The sequence below is a fragment of the Rhipicephalus microplus genome, chromosome 1 (genome assembly GCF_043290135.1).
Source record: "Rhipicephalus microplus isolate Deutch F79 chromosome 1, USDA_Rmic, whole genome shotgun sequence".
NCBI classification, from domain to species: domain Eukaryota; kingdom Metazoa; phylum Arthropoda; class Arachnida; order Ixodida; family Ixodidae; genus Rhipicephalus; species Rhipicephalus microplus.
This window is the reverse complement of record NC_134700.1, coordinates 156,828,604-156,848,455: the sequence shown is the minus strand read 5'-3', so window position 1 is coordinate 156,848,455 and position 19,852 is coordinate 156,828,604.

Sequence of the window (19,852 nt, the reverse complement as noted above, 5' to 3'; positions counted from 1 at the left end):
CGAATTAATTTTCAGGCTACTCCTCGAATGCATTCGGCCGCAAACATATGCGAAACGGCGCAAAAGCCCCGTTATCAAGTTTCCCGCATGCTTTAATTAGTACTACACGCAAACTGTATTATTTTTTTATTGGTTTGTTACTGTTACTGATCCGTAACTTGTATTAATTATTGACTTTCTAGAAATTGAATTTAATTTTCCGACTGACTGGCTACAATTTAGCTAGAGCAACACGCTCTATGAAGTGGCTGGTTAAATTGGGATCGTTCGTAGCACTACAAATCTTTTCGAAGGTTATACATATGTTCTGTTAAAACCAATTAGGCTAATGATAAAAGAGGTAATGAAGCTACTTGTACTGCCGCATGGCAACATGATATTGCTTTTGGTTTGAAAAGAGATGCTTTGAACCTAAGAGCGTACTCCGTCAACTTCGATATAGAGATATATAACAATATATCTTCAAGGAGCACTGACATCAAATTCACTCATGCCAAGATTTTTGCGTCAGCGAGTAGCTATCGACCCCCTAGTAGTGATTCGCGACCTAAAACGCATCTGAGGTATGAATGAATATCTGTACTATTGATTAATATATCCGCTATCAAACGAGGTTCTAAATGGGTCAAAATCCTGCCAGATTTTACTGCTGTCAGCGCTACCTCGCGGCCACGTCGAGGCCGCTGCACAGCTGATGATGCTTTCACAAAAAAATGGTGACGTCACGCACACTGGCATTTCGTCTGCTATTACAGCGTAAGCTAGGAGCGCACGTGCAGTCAGTCCTGCTGCGTCTCTTATGATGTAGACTAAAGCTCATCCATGCGTTTACCGCCGGCTAGGTTAAGTAGCGCCAAGTCTTTCTCCCCCTCTCCCTTTAGCCCCGGCCTCGAGAAGGGGCCTCGCACTGCCAGTGAAACCTAACTAGTTCGCCTACACAGGATTTACTGTAGCAGCTCGGTGCAAAGTGAAGCGAGAAAATTCGACTGTTCTTCTTAGGCGTTCGGTCCATCTGTCCATCGGCGTTGCACGTACAAAGTCAACCCACTGGCTGCGTTGAGGTTCCTGGCTTGGAAAGGCATGACGCCACGCAATTTCCTCTCCTCGACATGCAGGTTTCCACTGCGCAGCGGTTCCCCGACATTATGGCACGTATTGTCACGCTGAATGATCGTACTCACGTTGCGGAGCACATGTCAAATCAGTCGATGCGACACGATGAATTGCATGCACGCTTAAACTCAGCAAGGAGAGCCATTAGTAAGAGCACGGCCGGGAGGCGAGCCTCGGGAGGCCGTCTGCCGCAGTGTATTGTGGGGGGAATCTATCCGCTCACCTTTGTAAACTCGCGGCCGAGAGTCGGTTGCAAATACACTCAGATTGTCGACGTCATTCTTACTAGCGTATCGTCATTCAGGATGGTATTTGTGGAATGTATCACACCGAACACGTGGCGCTAGTGTCGATGTCGCAGGACCGTCTATTTTACGTTTTTTCTCCGTAGGTTTTCTACGCTGTTTGACATAGAATTAAAATAACTTCCACGTGACGGATGCCGTTCAAATTTGGCCGAGCAGACCAATGCATACCAAGCGATCGAATCATGGGCACGCGTCGATCTTGAAATATAACGTCAGCGCTCTTTTAAAACTATCTAAGTGATGGAAGAAAACGCGTGCCTTACGTGCTATAATAGTAACTGTAATAATTCATTCGCTCGAGCATCCTTCATTGTAAGCGGGTAAACACTGCACAAGAAAGCGATTTAGCTCGAGTGAAGAAACACGGAGGATGAAAGCTGTCCTGTGTGTTCACTGCACTTTTGTGGCTACGCACCACTTTCAGATTTAGCAAGGACTCAGCATACTGCTGCCGCTTAAGTTTTCACAAAACAACATTACGAGTCGTTACTATAAATAACCTTCCATGTATTTAAAAAATGTATTGCATTGTCACTCAAGATGAGGCAGGAGGTTGCGAATTCATATTGATAATGTGACCCGACACGCTTTTGTCAATAGCCTTTGGCCACTTAGCGAACGGAAAATGAAGGGCCTTGACGCTTCGTAAAACGTTCATTCACTTTTACGGCAGGTTCTTCGGCGAGTGTTTTTTTGTTGAGTGAATAATCACGAAGTGACACAGTGATACCTGTTGACTATGCGCAGCTCCCCCCCCCCCTTTTTTCGCATGAATGTTATGCTGTGTCGTACAACTTAGGAATAAAAGAAGCCTTCAACCCGTACAGAGTCTTGAAGTTTACAGAGTGAACGATTAGCTTTCAGGAAGATAGTTAGAGTGGAAGCAGCTACTTTCATTTCACAATTCGTAATTTTTCAAAGAAATCAGGACAGTAAATCTTCACGATGGAAGTTTGCAAAACTATAAGCGAAGTAAAATATTTTTCGTTTGACATGATTGAAGAGTATCAGCCAGTATACAGAGAGATTTCCTATGACAGAATTAGAACGTTGACATTCTGAGATTTTCAGGAACTTTTTAGGCTGATCGGTTCGCGACATCTGAGATTAGTTCGAGTCAAAATGGCTGCAAAGGATGCTCTAGACTTTTTAAAAGTAGTCTGCCACCACAGTAGATTACTTCATAGCTGAAGAAGTCTATGAAAGTTTCTCTTTTATCTTATTCGCAAAATGCTGCCGTCTTTCTCAAACTGGCTTAAACAAAACAAGCTACAGTTAAGTGCCAAGAAGATGACATATATTATGTTTCGCCCAATAAATAAACGTGTTACATATGAAATAAAAATAAGCTTTGACGGGAATAACATCAAACGAGAAAAACATGAAAAATGTTTTGGGGTATGGTTTAGTGAACACTTAACGTGGAACGTCCACGTTGCTCACTTAGTTGGACAACTTGTGGGAACGGTAGGATGCATGTGCAGAACTGATTCTCTTATTCCTCAGTGGTTGAAGAAAATTTGTACAATGCCCCATTCTATTCGAGACTTTGTTACGGTGCACTAGTGTGGGGTATGACAACACCAAAAAAATATAACAAACCTATAATGCTACAAAAGAAAATGCTTCGTTGTTATGAAAATTACCATGGTAGACAAGACCGTTTGCGCACTTCAGTGCTCTTTCAAAAACATGAAACAAACACACCGTGTTTACCGAGAATCAGGACGCATTCGGAAACACGAATGCGGCATTATCAATCACTGCGATTGGTTAACAAATTACAATATTAATTGCAGTTTGACGTCAGTCTAGGGACATTTAAAAAGAAGGTTAAAGAAGTTTTGTTAAGAGAAGAATTAACTTGCCATCAGTAATCTATATTTTGTAAAAAAAAGTTGGTAGAATTGGGCCATATTTATTAGTGTTCGGAAAGTATGTCGTTTCATTATGATATACGATGCATTTATTTTTGGTCCTGTTAAGATTTGTATATTGTAAGACCTATGTCTAAGATTTGCATATCGGTATTATGTCAAGTTTATCATGTGTCGCTTGCTTTTTATTAATGTATTTCTTTTGTTAGCGCGCATGTGGTGAACGACGTATTATATTTGTTACTTGTTGCATCTGCAAAAAAAAATACGTGCATCTAAATGTGACGAACTATAGGTGCAGAAGCCTTTGTCAGGCGTATGAAATGCCTTTTGCTTCTGAATAATTTTTTGTATTTTAAAAATAAAATAAAAAACTACTACTACTACGGGGAAAGCTTTGAAGAAAGCGCTGTGACAAACTATTCAAGAAACGTAGCGCCTCTTTCTGCCACTCAGTGTAGTATTTTTTCACTAACAAGTACAACAAAACAAAAGCGATTGATTTTAAACATAAACTGACACTAGTAGCTCTGTCCTTGGCACTATTATCACATAACGAAATCTGTCTGCCAATGCAAAGGTTTTCGAGGAGTTTTCCTCACGCGGAAATATTCGCTCAAACCAAGATCAGCGGCCTCTGGCTGTAACATTCCACTAGCATCTATTATTGGCTGGGTGGTTTATCCTTGGATGAGTCTTTATCTTGTGGAATACAGTATTCGGTGTGCCGACTTTCTTATTCAGAAAAAGATAAAAACAACAGCAGGAGCGCAGTAACCTCATTTCTCCACCTCGCTTTCCCAAGTGCTTGTCACGCAATGACTACAGTGCCTGAGCTGTGTTGTAGCACTGCAGAAAATAGACATCAGCCATGTGGAGTCGTAACGGGTTGGGGCAAACACTGTACTAGTTCTAGAATACCCGAAATTTCACAGCATTACGTGGTATTCCGGAGTTGGGCAGTATAGAACTACCTGCTTGCAAGAACTAAAAACACGAGATATAGTTATTACCTCTTTTTAATACTAATGTCATCATCCCTTCAATTATATCCACCATATATTTGAAAAAAAAATATTTGTACGCAAGACCAAACGATACCCAAGGCTGCATAGACACAAACAGCAAGACTCGGCATGGCATGTTCAGATTAGCTGGTCTAGCTGTGGTGCATTACACCTTACATCTGCAAACTTGCCATTTCTTTCACATAGCTGCCATTCATCATTGTACATCCCGTCGCCTTTACACAACTTTCATATTAGGGTATACAAACTAGCAGTTACCTGCATTGAGAAGGAAGAATGTTTTTTTTAGGCATGTCGGTAGTTCATTGTAGTTCAAAAACCATAGCACACTCATGAACACGCCACAGAAAACAGACGCTGAAAGGCCGCTAGCGCTTGCCCTGTTTATAGTTCTGGTGACGTGTTCATTTGTGCGCCGTGCGCCACGATTTCTGAAGTACCGTTAACTATATCCTATGCTTTTCCTGACTAACGCAGGAAAATGTTTCCCTCGTTTATTGTTCTCTTCTTATACGGTTGCCCACTTTCCGCCCTCTCCATATGACACCTGACGAATGACTAACGTAAGAATAAACCCCGGCATGTTATCTAAAGTCACGAGACCTGCCTGATTGGAGCTTGTGATATAGGAAATAAACCAATGAAGGATAATATATAGAGATGCAAGTCCTACGTTTTTATTTTTTGAACTCAATTGAATCCATTCCATAAGGAAACCAAGAGAAACATTAGGGCGTTATCTTGTGGCAGTTATGTTTTATAATAAAACTACGATGTTAAAATAAACGGAGCTAATGTGTAGAAAGCAATTGTACTAGCCGTGTGCGGGAATTCTCACAGCCTTCACAATGCACGCTTGGGTTAAAAGACTATGCGACCAAGTAATCATCCCGCTATTATTGGGATCAAATACCCGGTATTATATTATTACCTAAATGTCAAAAAAAAGGATGAAATAGTGTTCACAAAAGAAATCAAGGTGACAATTTCTAGACTGCTCTCTATTGATGCAAAAAAAAGAAAACGGGAGATATTTATCAAGACGCGCGAATACATGTGGTTTACATAGTCACTGCAGACGTTTTGTAGTCTGCTCCGAGGTGCAGCCATTCGCAGGTGCCATATGATTTTATTACGAACCTACCTCTCTTCAAAAATTAAGTTCAACACAACACGTGTATGCATGCACGCAAAATTTATTTTCTTCAAATTAATCGAAAGGATATTCCTTAAGGCAATTAAGCGTTCGTTTTTTTCAGCCGGCTGTTGCCAGCACACAACAACATGATCTAGCCTTTCAAGCTTGACGAATAGCGTTTCCTTTTAAAACTACCTAAATGTGACGCACTCATTAGCCGTAGTTTTTTCTGCTAACTATGTCTTCAAACGGTACAATGACAAAGGGTGAAAATGTTAAGGCTTTGAAACAATTACTCACCATTTATACTTTATGTAGTAGCCAATATAATATGAAGCTCAAGCTCTCCACTGCAATACAGTTCCAACAGCAGAACAGAACAACCTACTACTTTTCTAAGCTGGATCGCTTCAATTAAGTAATAAATGGTAGTTATGAAGTGGTGTTGGTCTCATTTCTTTGTGTCATCTTTTGTTTCCGTCTCCCAATTTCAATTTATTGATTCATTGATTCTTTGATTGATTGATATGTAGGGTTTAACGTCCCAAAACCACCATATGATTATGAGAGACGCCGTAGTGGAGGGCTGTGGAAATTTTGACCAGCTGGGGTTCTTTGACGTGCACCAAAGTCTGAGCACATGGGCCTACAGCATTTTCGCCTCCATCGAAAATGCAGCTGCTGCAGTCGTTATTTGATCCTGTGACCTGCGGGTCAGCAGCTGAGTACCTTAGCCACTAGACCACCACAGCCGGCCTGCCGTTTCTATTTCCAATGTTATAGTGAGTTCGGGTGGCATGTTTTCTTTAGTTAACGCAGTCGCCGAGTAATCGTTCAATTTGCAGAAGTTTCAATGCAATAGCCTGTCAGTTGTCGACGTGTTGCCAAGAAAGCTCTGTGAGCAAATCAGGGTGTATTATTGACAACACAAAGAAGAAATTCTACACCGAATAAGTCTTTTGTTTATGAATTATTCGCGTCCTTCATATATGACAATTTCTTCCTAACATATTAGTCGGGCACCATTCGTTTAGTGTCTCCTGGATATACTAATTCGTCAAGAACTTCATTACGAAGTTCCGAGAAGTTTGATGCGCCAGAAGGTCCTCAAGGCTCACCTCGGCAGCCGCTACAATAGGCTACGCCTTAGTAGTGCTAAATTCGATTATACCTACCTTGATTTCACATATGTGCTTACAATATTGTAAAAATAATTATGAATATGCAACACTGGATTACTTCACCAAATCTGAGATTGAAGCAACTTCCTTCATCATTTTATTCAAGGTCTTCTCTAAAACTCTTTGCTGAAGATTGCTCCGTCGTTTGTGCGAGCTGAACAATTAGTGTTGTGACCTATGACCATATATGTAAAAAGAGATATTTATAACCTGCACTTCCCCCCTCCTCCCTCCGCTGCTTTCTGCTGTCTGGGGGTTATAATGTTAGCGAAAAAACGAGCAAATATACCAGTTGTTATAATTCGCAGTGTATGAAAAGCGTGCTCTTTTCGCAAATGGGGCCTATGCAGCGAGCGAAGTGACCTTCGTGGCCCCGGAAACTAACGCAATCGTTCCGGCAAAAACCGAATGCACATTATTCCCCCCGCCGAAGGATAAGCGTGCGCGCCATATCATCTGGCTTCACCCCCATGCCCTCCCTGGGGCAAAGTACGTGTGGGTGGTAAGCGCGTCTCGGCGCATCGTGACGAGCTAGGCGCCGAGCGTGGGCCGCTTTTTTCTTTCTTGAGTTTTCATATGTATATATACGCAAACATATTGAGTGAATGACGGCGGCAGCGGTGGCAACGCAAAAAAAAAACTGGCGAGGCTGTCCTTATAATTGTTATTGCAATAAAAAAAAGAAAGAGCAACGTGGACCAAATCATTGCCGTTATTGACAGCTATGTGATCACAGAGAGCAGCTTGACTAAACACTTGTCTAGTGCCCATTACGCATTTCATGCGTTTTTATAAGCTTAGCTTTTCATTTACACTGCTGAGTGGCTGAGTTGGTGCATAATAAAATGGAATTGCTTTAGCGCAGTTAAGTTTGAGTGTGAAGAAGATGCTACAGTCAGGAAGGGAAAAAAAAAACAGACGGCAGTACGAGCCCTAACTTCCAACTTTTGTTTATTGTGGAGGCTTACAGCAAGTTATATAGCTCCCCTTGCTGCACACGTTCACTTTCATGAGGCAGTTGTCTAAGTAGGAGGCAGAGGAAGTGGTTTCACGCCTTATTTCTGAGGGCGTTAATATGGTGGCCCGCTCTAAGAGAGCACGTCAAAAACTCACGGTTAAGCGCGTCGCTGACTGACTGACTGGCAATTCTTTTTGTGTGCGGCCGGCTGATAAAGAAGGTGGCTTCTGTGTGTTTCCAACAGGGTTGTTTTGTGAAAAAGCCAGCAACAATGTTGCCGTAGTCTTCAAGCAGCGCGATGACATGTCACTCAGCAAGGTAAAGTTGTCAGCTATTAAACTATGCAGGAACTGCAACCTTAGAATATCAGAGAAGTCGTTAGCAAATATCTAAATGAGACACCTGTTTGTTTAATTCAGCGCTAAACCGATAAAGGCAATTGACGTTCCTCTAATGGCATTTTCGGGAATTGTGTCCGGAGAAGTCGCGGCACGCAACGAATGCTGGCATTGCACAGCGTCACTCCGCCGATTTTTGTGCGCACCGGTGCGCACCTGTGCGCTCCCAGAAAATGCCATAAGGGTTTCATTGTGTCAAAATATGACTTTCAGGAGAAGCCAGTAGCACTGTTTGTACCAGCCAAGCTTAAGTTTTTGTCAATTAGTGACTCCTTCCTGATAAGGAACACGGATGATATAATCAATTTTTAGCAGCTAACGTTGACAAAGGTTACCAAGACTTTTGCACTGACATGAAAGATTTTTTTTCTTTTTACTCCCAATGATTTGCGGCTGTCTCACACCTCCACGTACTTGGGAACGACCATTATAAAGCGAATAGCGCACGACAAAGCGTACAAGCCCAATCACTTCGGACATCCAAGATGCTCATCGACAGTGACAACTATTGTTATCGCACAAGAACAGACGGTCACAACGTATATCATTGTCGAGAAGCTGAGAGCGCAAATTCTTCTTTTATCACGACTTCCGTCACATATTTTGCGTGTTTGACAGCGCGGAAGGCTCATGCTTCGTTGTGCGGTTTTTGACGAAACGCAAGGACGTATTAACGCCTGGCTTCAAACTTGCGATACGTCCAGCATCTGCGTTATGGAGTCTCCGTCAACCAGACGTGCGCTTATCAATTTCTGGAATTGTTAAAAAGGCACGTATGTCACCGCTAGCCCTGAAGCAATTGATTTTGCGTCTGTTGGACGAAACGTACTTTTATTTATTTTTTATTTATTGAAAAATCCTTACAGGCCCTTTGCAGGGCATTGAGTAAGGGGGGTAATTGGTGAAGTTTTACAGATGACACAAAATAATTCACGCGTTACAAAGCATATCAGCACAATGAAAGTATGACGCGGATTGCAATATAAGTTGAAGTTACTAGGCGATAACATGAAAAAAGAAAATGCAATTTCATAGTGGACACACGACAGTGGGAACTGAATACAGTCATTATAGCATATGAAGGCCACATCAACCAAAGATAGCCAGCTGGCTTTACCTCAACGACGTGCCGTAATTTGTTTATAAGTTGCAGAACATACAATAGAAAAAGCACCAAAAAACGCAGAACCTATGCCCATATACAGAAAACATTTCCAGTGTGCAACAAACATAATCGGGCACAAAATCCGACACGTGCAGAACAGTGGCAAGTCTATTGTGAGAAGAGAGTAAGCAGCAACTGACGGAAAGAATTATTGTCTGATACAGATGCGATGCTATCTGGAAGACCATTCCACAAACGTATGGCGCGAGGAAGAGCAGATGAGTTGAATGAATCAGTTGCCCCGTATAATCGCTTGAAACTGAAGTGATTATGCAACCTACGTGAAGTAATGGAAGGAACATCGAGGTGGAGTGGGAGGGGTCTGTTCGTGTACACGTATTTGTGAAAGAGGCGAAGAAGGGAAATGTCTCGACGAGTGCTCAGGGGTTGAAGAGAAAGATTGTTTTTAATTTGCGTTATGCTGCTGTGATAGTCATGATTCCGTGAAATGAAACGGGCCGCCCTATTCTGAATAGCTTCAAGCATGTTAATTAAGTAGTTGTGATAAGGGAGAAAATGCGGCGATGGCGTAGTGGTTAGAGCATCCGCCTCGCATGCAAGAGGTCCGTGGTTCAAATCCCGGTACCGCGCAGTTCCCAACCGGATTAAAAAAAAAATCCGCGTGTTGATGAAACTGCATTAAGAGGCCTGGGGTGCGGCCTCACCGGCAAACACCGCCGAGAACGCACTCCCTCACCAGAGAAGGATTGGCCACCCTGGTGCAGTATCTGGCCACTACCTCCTACATGCTTACGTCAAATAACTCACGGCCCTCAGTCCCCAGCAGCTGCGAAGCAACTGACCATGGCGGCGGTCAGATCTGCAACGCAGCAGAGGGTGCTAAGAATCTCTGGATCCAGACAGGCCGCCATTGAAACCTGAACTTGGCAACGTTTAACGCTAGAACCTTATCTAGTGAGGGAAATCTAGCTGTACTATTCGAGGAGCTATAGGGTGTTAAATGGGATATAATAGGGCTCAGTGAGGTTAGGAGGACAGATGAGGCCTATACGGTGCTACAGAATGGGCACGTCCTTTGCTACAGGGGCTTGGCAGACAGAAGAGAACTGGGAGTGGGGTTCCTAATTCACAGAAACATAGCTGGCAACATAGAGGAATACTATAGCATTAATGAAAGGGTGGTAGGTATCGTAATTAAACTGAATAAAAGATACAAAATGAAGGTAGTACAGGCTTCCGCGCCTACATCCAGCCATGATGACGCTTCAGTTGAAAGCTTCTATGAAGACGTGGAATCGGCAATGAGTAAGGTAAAAAACACAGTATACTATAGTGATGGGCGACTTTAATGCAAAGGTTGGGAAGAAGCAGGCTGGAGACCAGGCAGTAGGAGATTATGGCATCGGCACTAGAAACGCCAGAGGAGAGGTACTAGTAGAATTCGCAGAACGCAATAATTTACGGATTTTGAATACCTTCTACCGAAAACGAGAAAACCGCAAGTGAACATGTAGGAGCCCTAATGGCGAAAATAAGAACGAAATAGACTTTATAATGAGTGCACAACCTGGAATCATGCAGGATGTGGAAGTGGTTGGCAAGGTACGATGCAGTGACCATAGAATGGTACGGTCTCGAATTCGCCTAGACTTGAAGAAGGAACGACAGAAACTGATACGCAAGAAGCCAATCAATCAGCTAGCACTGAGAGGGAAAGTAAATGAATACAGGAATTCAGAGTGTCGCTGCAGAACAGGTACTCGGCTCTTAGTGAGGAAACCAACCTTAGCGTAGATACAATGAATGATAATCTGACGAGTATCATTACGGAGTGTGTAGTGGAAGTTGGAGGCAGGGTAGTTAGACAGGACACTGGCAAGCTTTCCCAGGAAACGAAGAACCTAATTAGGAAGCGTCAAATCATGAAAGTGTCAAGTAAAACAGACAAAATAGAACTGGGAGAGCTTTCGAAGTTGATTAATAGACGTAAGGTATGCGATGTAAGAAGGTATAACATGGAGAGAATTGAACACGCTCTGAAAAACGGCGGAAGTGTCAAAGCATTGAAGAGAAAACTTGAGATAGGCAAAAGTCGGATGTATGCACTAAGGGACAAAGAAGGCAAAATAACTACCAATATGGATAGGATAGTTAAAATAGCGGAGGAGTTTTACAGAGATCTGTACAGTAGCCGAGACAAGCACGACCTTAATACTATACGAACTAGCAGTAACCCAGATTACACCCCACCAGTAATGATAGAAGAAGTCAGAAAAGCTTTGGAGAGCATGCAAAGGGGCAAAGCTGCTGGTGAGGATCAGGTAACATCTTATCTGCTGAAAGATGGAGGACAGATTGTGTTAGAAAAGCTAGCCACCCTGTTTACGAGGTGTCTCCTGACGGGAAGAGTACCACAGTCTTGGAAGAACGCTAACATCATCTTAATACATAAGAAAGGAGATGACAAGGACTTGAAGAATTACAGGCCGATCAGCTTGCTCTCTGTAGTATACAAGCTATTTACAAAGGTAATTGCTAACAGAGCAAAGAAAACATTAGAATTCAATCAACCAAAGGAACAAGCAGGATTTCGAACAGGCTACTCAACAATTGACCACATTCATACTATCAATCAGGTAATAGAGATATGCTCAGAGTATAACCAACCACTATACATAGCCTTCATAGATTACGAGAAGGCGTTTGATTCAGTCGAAATATTAGCCGTCATGCAGATATTGCAGAATCAGGGCGTAGATGAAGTATATATAAACATTCTGGAAGAAATCTACAGGGGATCAACTGGTACCATAGTGCTTCATAAAGAAAGCAACAGAATACCAACCAAAAAGGGTGCAAGGCAGGGGGACACAATTTCCCCAATGCTATTTACCGCGTGCTTACAGGAGGTTTTCAGAAGCCTAGAATGGGAACAGTTAGGGATAAGAGTCAATGGAGAATACCTTAGTAACCTGCGCTTCGCCGATGACATTGCATTGCTGAGTAACTCGGGGGACGAATTGCGACTTATGATTACGGAGATAGACAAGGAGAGCAGAAAGGTGGGTCTTAAAATTAATCTGCAGAAAACGAAAGTAATGTACAACAACCTCGGCAATGATTGATTGATATGTGGGGTTTAACGTCCCAAAACCACTATATGATTATGAGAGACGCCGTAGTGGAGGGCTCCGGAAATTTAGACCACCTGGGGTTCTTTAACGTGCACCCAAATCTGAGCACACGGGCCTACAACATTTCCGCCTCCATCGGAAATGCAGCCGCCGCAGCCGGGATTCGAACCCGCGCCCTGCGGTTCAGCAGCCGAGTAAACAACCTCGGCAAGGAGCAGCGCTTCGAGATAGGTAATAGTGCACTTGAAGTTGTAAAAGACTATGTCTACTTAGGGCAGGTAATAACCGCAGAGCCGAACCACGAGATTGAAGTAACTAGAAGAATAAGAATGGGGTGGAGCACATTCGGCAAGCACTCCCAAATTATGACAGGTAGATTGCCACTATCCCTCAAGAGGAAGGTATATAACAGCTGTATCTTGCCAGTACTTAGCTACGGAGCAGAAACCTGGAGACTCACAAAGAGATTTCAGCTTAAATTGAGAACGACGCAGCGAGCAATGGAAAGAAAAATGGTAGGTGTAACCTTAAGAGACAAGAAGAGAGCAGAGTGGATTAGGGAACAAAGGGGGGTTAAGGATATCATAGCTGAAATCAAGAAGAAGAAATGGACATGGGCAGGGCATATAGCGCGTAGACAGGATAACCGCTGGTCATTAAGGGTAACTGACTGGATTCCCAGAGAAGGGAAGCGGGTTAGGGGGAGACAGAAGGTTAGGTGGGCAGATGAGATTAAGAAGTTTGCGGGTATAAATTGGCAGCAGCAAGCACAGGACCGGGTTAACTGGCGGAACATGGGAGAGGCCTTTGTCCTGCAGTGGACGTAGTCAGGCTGATGATGATGATGATGATGATGATAAGGGGACCAGATAGGAGTGGCAAATTCAAGCTGGGGACGGACAAAGGTTTGATAGGCTAGTTGACGGACGTGAGCGGGACAGCTATGTAAATTACGGTGTAGATATCCTAAAGACTTGGAGGCTTTCGCGCTAATGGTGGTGATGTGGTGAGACCAGGAGAGATTCGGTGTGAAATGGACACCAAGATACTTATAGGATGATGCTTGTGATAGTGCAGAATTACTGATAGTGTAGTGGAAAGTGCAAACGTTTTGTTTGCGCGTAAAGGAGATTATTTTACATTTTTCCGTGTTCAGGGACATTAACCATTTGTTACACCAGTCATTAATGCGGTGAAGGTCGCTTTGTAGAGTTAAGTGGTCGTCAGGCGATGATATAGGACGGTAAATTATGCAATCATCTGCGAAAATACGCAAGCAGGAAGATATGTTATTTGGCAGATCATTTATATAGATTAAAAACAGTAAGGGGCCGAGGACGCACCCTTGTGGAACGCCAGAAGTCACGTGGGAAAGAGGGGAAGGGGAATTGGTAATTATAGTAAACTGCTGACGAAGTGAAAGAAAGTTGCGAAGCCAAGATAGGGTAAGAGAGTCTAATCGGAGGGCAGATAATTTGGAATTCAGACGGCAATGGGCTACGCGATCGAAGGCTTTAGAAAAATCGAGGAAGATACAATCAGTCTGAAGGTTACTGTTCATATTGGAATGCACCTCGGTTGTTAGTTCTAGCAGCTGTGTTTCGCAAGAAAAACCCTTTCTGAATCCTTGTTGGTTCAGAAAGAAGAAATTATTTGATTCTAAGTGTCGGAAAACATGGAAAGCGATCATGTGTTCAAGAAGTTTGCAGCATATACATGTAAGAGAAATTGGACGGTAACTTTCAGGTAAATGCTTATTACCAGTTTTAAACACAGGCACTATTTTACCAATTTTCCAGTCAGAAGGGAGTTGACCTGTCGCTAAAGATTGCCTGAAAATGTGATACAAAATGTTAACAGAAACGGAGGTGGTGTTTTTGAGAATTTTAGAATTAATGTCGTCGATGCCGGTTGAAGTGGAAAGCTTGAGGTTATTAACTAGTAGAGCAATACCCTCGGCAGTTATTTCTATAGGTTCCATGTATGCAATGTCAAGTTAGGGAACGTATGGTACGTTGGAATGATCTTCCAGGGTGAAAACGGATGAAAAAAATGCGTTAAATGCTGATGAGCAATGACTATCTGAAAGAGGGACATGGTCGTCATCTAGCAAAGATATTTGATGGCCATGTTGTTGAGGAGAAACAAGTGACCAGAACTTCTTGGAATTTGATTTCAAGAGGGAAGGTAGATCGACAGAATAATATTTAAGTTTAGCAGATTGTACTGCCGCGCAGTAGCTTTTCATAAAATTCTTGTATGTCTGCGACGCGGAGGGCGTGTCATGGCGTTTAGCTGCGCGGTATGAACGTTTCTTTTTATTTCTGAGTCGCCTGAGAGATTTCGTAAACCATGGGTTTGTTTTATCGTTTTTCACTTTTACGAGCGGGACATACTGATTAGTTAGTGTGCATAGTTTATCTCGGTACAGCACCCAGTTATCATTTACTGAACGACAGTCGAAAAGGGGTAGGAATGTGTCGTTGTAAAAAATTTCGAGTTCGGCATTAAATTAGCTGTAATTGGCCTTACTATAGTCGCGAATATTTTTGTGGTCGGTGCCGGAGAAAGGTAGCGGAATGTTAAGAGTTACTTGGAGGAGGCTGTGGTCGCTAAAACCATCTATGTTAAGAACGGTACCTACTGTTTCAGGAACTGTCGTAAGAATTAGGTCAAGGATGTTAGAGCCGCGCGTAGGTTGGTTTACTATTTGAGATAGGTTAAATTTTAACTCAAGGTTTATAAATTCCGTGGAATTGCTGCAAGAGGAAGACAATTCGATCCAATCTATTTCGGGAAAGTTAATGTCGCCGAAAATGTAGATGAAGTCGGTGCGACACAAATTAGTGGCTTGGGTTATGCTACTGCGCAAGTCGTCTACAAATGAATGGGAACAATCAGGGGGCCTGTAGCAATTGCCGATAAGTAGTGTGGTGAACTTTGTAACACAGGCAACCCAGATTATTTCTAAATCAGAGTGAACATTGATAGCATATGATTGCAGTCTTTCTTACTGCAAGAAGTACACCTCCGCCACGCTTAGGAACGACAGCATACGTGTTTACATGATGGCTCCACTAATTCCAACACCTCTACAGGAGCAGTGGATGTTCCGTCTGGTAGTGTGTTGCTTCAATACAAGTTCTCTCACCCCGCGACTTCGACAGCTGCAGAACTCGCACTGCTTCAAGGTGCGGTCGAGTACCTAATCCATGGGCCATCTTTTGCGACTCGAGGTCAGCCTTACAGACACTACGGTTCGCTATGTAGTAGGGGTTACACGAACAATCAGTATTGAGATAATGCCCGATTACGACAAAGTGCTCAAAGAAGGTCACGATATTGAATTTCTATGCTTGCCGAGTCATTGCAGAATTGTCGGCAATGACCGCATGCATGGATCGAGCTTCTCGATCAGCTCTTGACCAGGACCGGCGTACGCCCATACCGCTCTTGAGAACGAACGCTTCAAGGCGACTACAATCACTTTCTTGCCGAATAACTCTCCTACAATGGAATATGCTGGGTTTCTCCACCGCGTGGCTGTATTCGATCGACCCAAGCTTGCCATTTAGTTTGCCATCCGGGCTCCCGCGACGCGCTGAAACTATGCTGTGTCACGTGAGGTTTGGCGTGGCATTAACGAATGCACATTCTTGTTTTTTTTTGGAACGACGAGCAGTTCGACATGCAACCTTTGTGCCTGCTAGGAGACACTTGAGCACATTCTATGCCACTGCCCAGCATACCAGTCTGAACGACATATTATGGAAGCCAAGCTCCGTCAGCTGGACTCACAACCGTTTACAAAAAAAGCAGATCCTGGGGCTTTGGCCGACAGTTTCGCATACGCGCAAAGCCACGAAAGCCCTCTTGTACTTTTTAAGGACCACCGGACTTCGCGAGCGCTTGTGAAAAAACAGGATGAGACCGTGCTGTGTAGTCTCGAGCTGACTATTCATCCGTCTCTTTCCTACTCCTCTTCTTTTCTATCTCTTTCCTTTCTATTTCCTCCCCTTTTCCTCACTCCAATTGTAGGGTAGTCTACCAATCCAAGCTTGGTTACCCTCCCTGCCTTTTCTCTCTATTTCTCTCTCTCTCTCTCTCTGGAGCGCTTGAGAGTGATGTACTCGACGTGACGAATCTCGAAGGCTCGACCTGCTAGAACAAGTGGAACTGTGCACTAATAGATATGGTATCGTAATGTTCCAAATGCCGCATTGATATCTAGCAGCAATTTTTAGAGCATATACATTTTTATTTCGTGTGAGCACTTATTAAACGGAATGACGCCGTGTACACACACAAAAAAACTGCGGTATGTACAGGATCATGCAATGCGCTCATACAGAGCGATCTTTTTCTCCCTCATCTTGATGTTGTTCTGTGCGATAAAGTAGCCCAGACAAAGGGGCGGAAACATTTTCGTTAGTTTGATGATTTCTCTTTTTCACTCAGTGTGCTTCAGTTGACGCAGAACACCAGGTTACAGGAATTCAGACAATATTCAGGGAGTGTCTTGCACCCATTGAAGTGCCGTATGAAATACTGCAAGATGGCGCGATTCACTTTCTTGACCTTCGTCTGTCTTGTGTGTTTCAACACACTTGCTCGTGCCAGGAACCATGGTCGGGAAAGCCTTTCTTGAAGTAAAATTCAGCACATTCAAAGCTAATAAAACGCGGCATTGCCAGGCTGTGTTTCAGGAAGGCCCTGATGAAGTCATGCCCTCACGCTATGTCAACTTCTTTCACAGGACCAAGTAATCAATTATCCTTTGCAGGCTATCCAGTGTTAGTGCATGTGTCGGTAGCTGAGTGTCTGTTGCATGGTTGGCATATGCAGTTACGGCTGCAGAACAACGGTTAGCCCGACGCTGGAAAAACTAGTGCCATACTCTACGTGCACCAAATTGTTCACCTTTTGAAAAAAATAGCCCTGAAAGGAAATGTTAGCATAGTGTTCTCTCCTCTAGAAAAACTAAACCAACTACGTAATCTTACGCAATGAAAGAAGAAGGTGCAACCAATCTGTGTAAAGAAGCATGCGGCCAAGTTTGTGGAATGTTCCCTAGTTGCCGTCTACATGTTTCCTTTGTCGCGTGACGTTGCTTAGATAGGACAGGCTGGTAGGTGTCCATGACCGCTTGCGCGAGCACTGTTACAATGTAAAAACAGAAGAAAACATGATTTCTTCTGGTGGATTCCTAGTTATGCATTGTAAGACGTGTGCATGCACTCTATTCTTTGACCAGTGTGTCATCTTGGGACACCATCGTAACCAGATGACACGAAAGATTATTGAAGCGAACACTACTACAATATGTGCGAAGCTTTTGTGGGTACGCCATCCGTAGCCTTATCTGAAAAACAGCTCAATTTTCAGGGGCCTGTTCTGTAACGTGTTGATATAGAACTGTTAATTTTATATCAGTTTAAAGCTAGATTATTCTGGTAACCTGTGCTGCGTCACACGCTTAAGGTTTTGTCATGTGTACGGCGTCACGTGTGCAGCAAGGTGAGCTATATGATGTGCTGTAGAAAACGGCATAAACAAAAGCAGAGAGTCAGTGCTTGTACTGTCGTCTGTTTTTCCCTTTTTCACTGTATATACCATGTTTTCTTCACGCTTAAACGAAGTTGGGCTAAAAGAATACACTTTGTCTTTTGCGTTCAAAGCGAACAAACGAAAGACCGTATTTCATGCGTCACGGCTTCATTCGTTTTAAAGTGTTTTAAGCTTTTTTTCTCCAGCTCCCTGCTAATGAGCCATGCAAAAGCTTCCACGGGTCATTACCATAAAGTTTAAAAGCAACTGTCACGAAACACTGATTTTAATTGCACAAAAAAGTGTGAATATTTAACATGTGCCTAACTTCTTGAGGAAACGATGAAAACTATGAACGCTTACATATATGTCAGGTTTAAAAATAAAAGAGCCTCATGTTTTTGCCCAACGTACCTTCGTTCTATTATTTTCTTTTTTCTTTGTAGAGCGAAAGGCCGAGCAAGAAAGTCAGAACTTTTTTTCTCTCCTTTACGATTGGGTTCACGCGTTCTCATTAAAATGAAAGTTGTTCGCACAATATCACGGTAACGTAATGGGCACGCACTGCCTTGTCAGAAGCCGTGGGGTAAACGGAGAACGCTTCATTATCGCCGGGACGAATCCTCATGCCAGCAGCTCGATGCAATTCAAAGCCTGGCAGGCTTTGCGTAATTTATATGCAGCCTGCACATTGTCGACACTGACGAGGATGGTATTTCGCTACGGCTTTTGTGCGACGAGATGTGCAGCTATACCATTTTCCGTACTGGCTCCGGATTCTTGCACACGCGCCAAACTCGTTAGCACGTTTTCCGATTGTAAGTTAAGATTGCAATGTTCTCAATTGCTGCAGCCTAATTCTGAAGTTTGGGAAAAGGCGAAACACGTCCGTCGTCAATACGTGGTTCTCGGGGGAACTTACTCATTTAACAGATAATATTCTGCCAACTCGGAAAATCCACTTGCACGAAGCATGTCTGCGCATACTCTAACGAAAGTTTATTTCTTGGACGGTATACGATGAGTTCCAAGGGCCACTCAGCCCACCTCCGCAAGTAGACGGTGGAAGAGGCTGTCCGCAGTCGGTCTTCAAAACTACGCCGATGCGTTTATTTAATGCCAACTGCGTCAGTGTATTGTGCACTCATGTATAGTGCCATATGCTATTCTGCAGTTTTTCATAAAGATAACTTCCTTGTCCTGAATGCTTGTCGCTGGGGTGCCACGCCACCGGTTCATCGGTTTGTGCCCTCACTTCTCTTCCGTACCGGCCCTCTAAATTACTACGGCCTCTTGATTGTGAAGGTGAACTCCCGCCTTGGCAAAGATCGACATCTTTTATTGGCGGACGTGTACCTATCAGACAAAGTAACGTGTACAGTGAAACAATAGCCGCGAGCAGAGACTTGGGTCATCAATAATTGTATAGTCAATAAATCAATTCGACTTTTACGCATCCGGGATCACACACTCAAGCTCTATCACTTTAATTATTGTACGTTCTTATTTTTCTTGTACATCCAAGCTGGCTGTGAGAGCAAGTGGCATAGCGTGTTACGCAGCTAAAACACTTGAACTGACGAGAATAAATCGAGAATGCATGCCACGCCGCGGTGGTCTAGTGGATAAAGTACTCGGCTGCTGACCCGCAGGTCGCGGGATCGAATCCCGGCTGCAGTGGCTGCATTTTCGATGGAGGTGGAAATGCTGTAGGCCCATGTGCTCACATTTGGGCGCACGTTAAAGAGCCTCGGGTGGTCAAAATTTCTAGAGCCCTCCACTACGACGTCTTTCATAATCATATGATGGTTTTTCGGGCGTTAAACACCCACGTATGAATCAATAATTCGAGAGTGCACCGGTACACCATAAATGTACTAAAACCCAGAGCGTCCAAACAAGGAAGTCGGGACACCACGAAGTATGTTCAGCTTTGTGTTATTATAAACACCACATAGACGTCGCTTGTCCTAAACAATGACATGTGTAGCAGCTTCAGCAGGATGAAATTCGGTCGTTATTACAACACGCAGCCATGTCACTA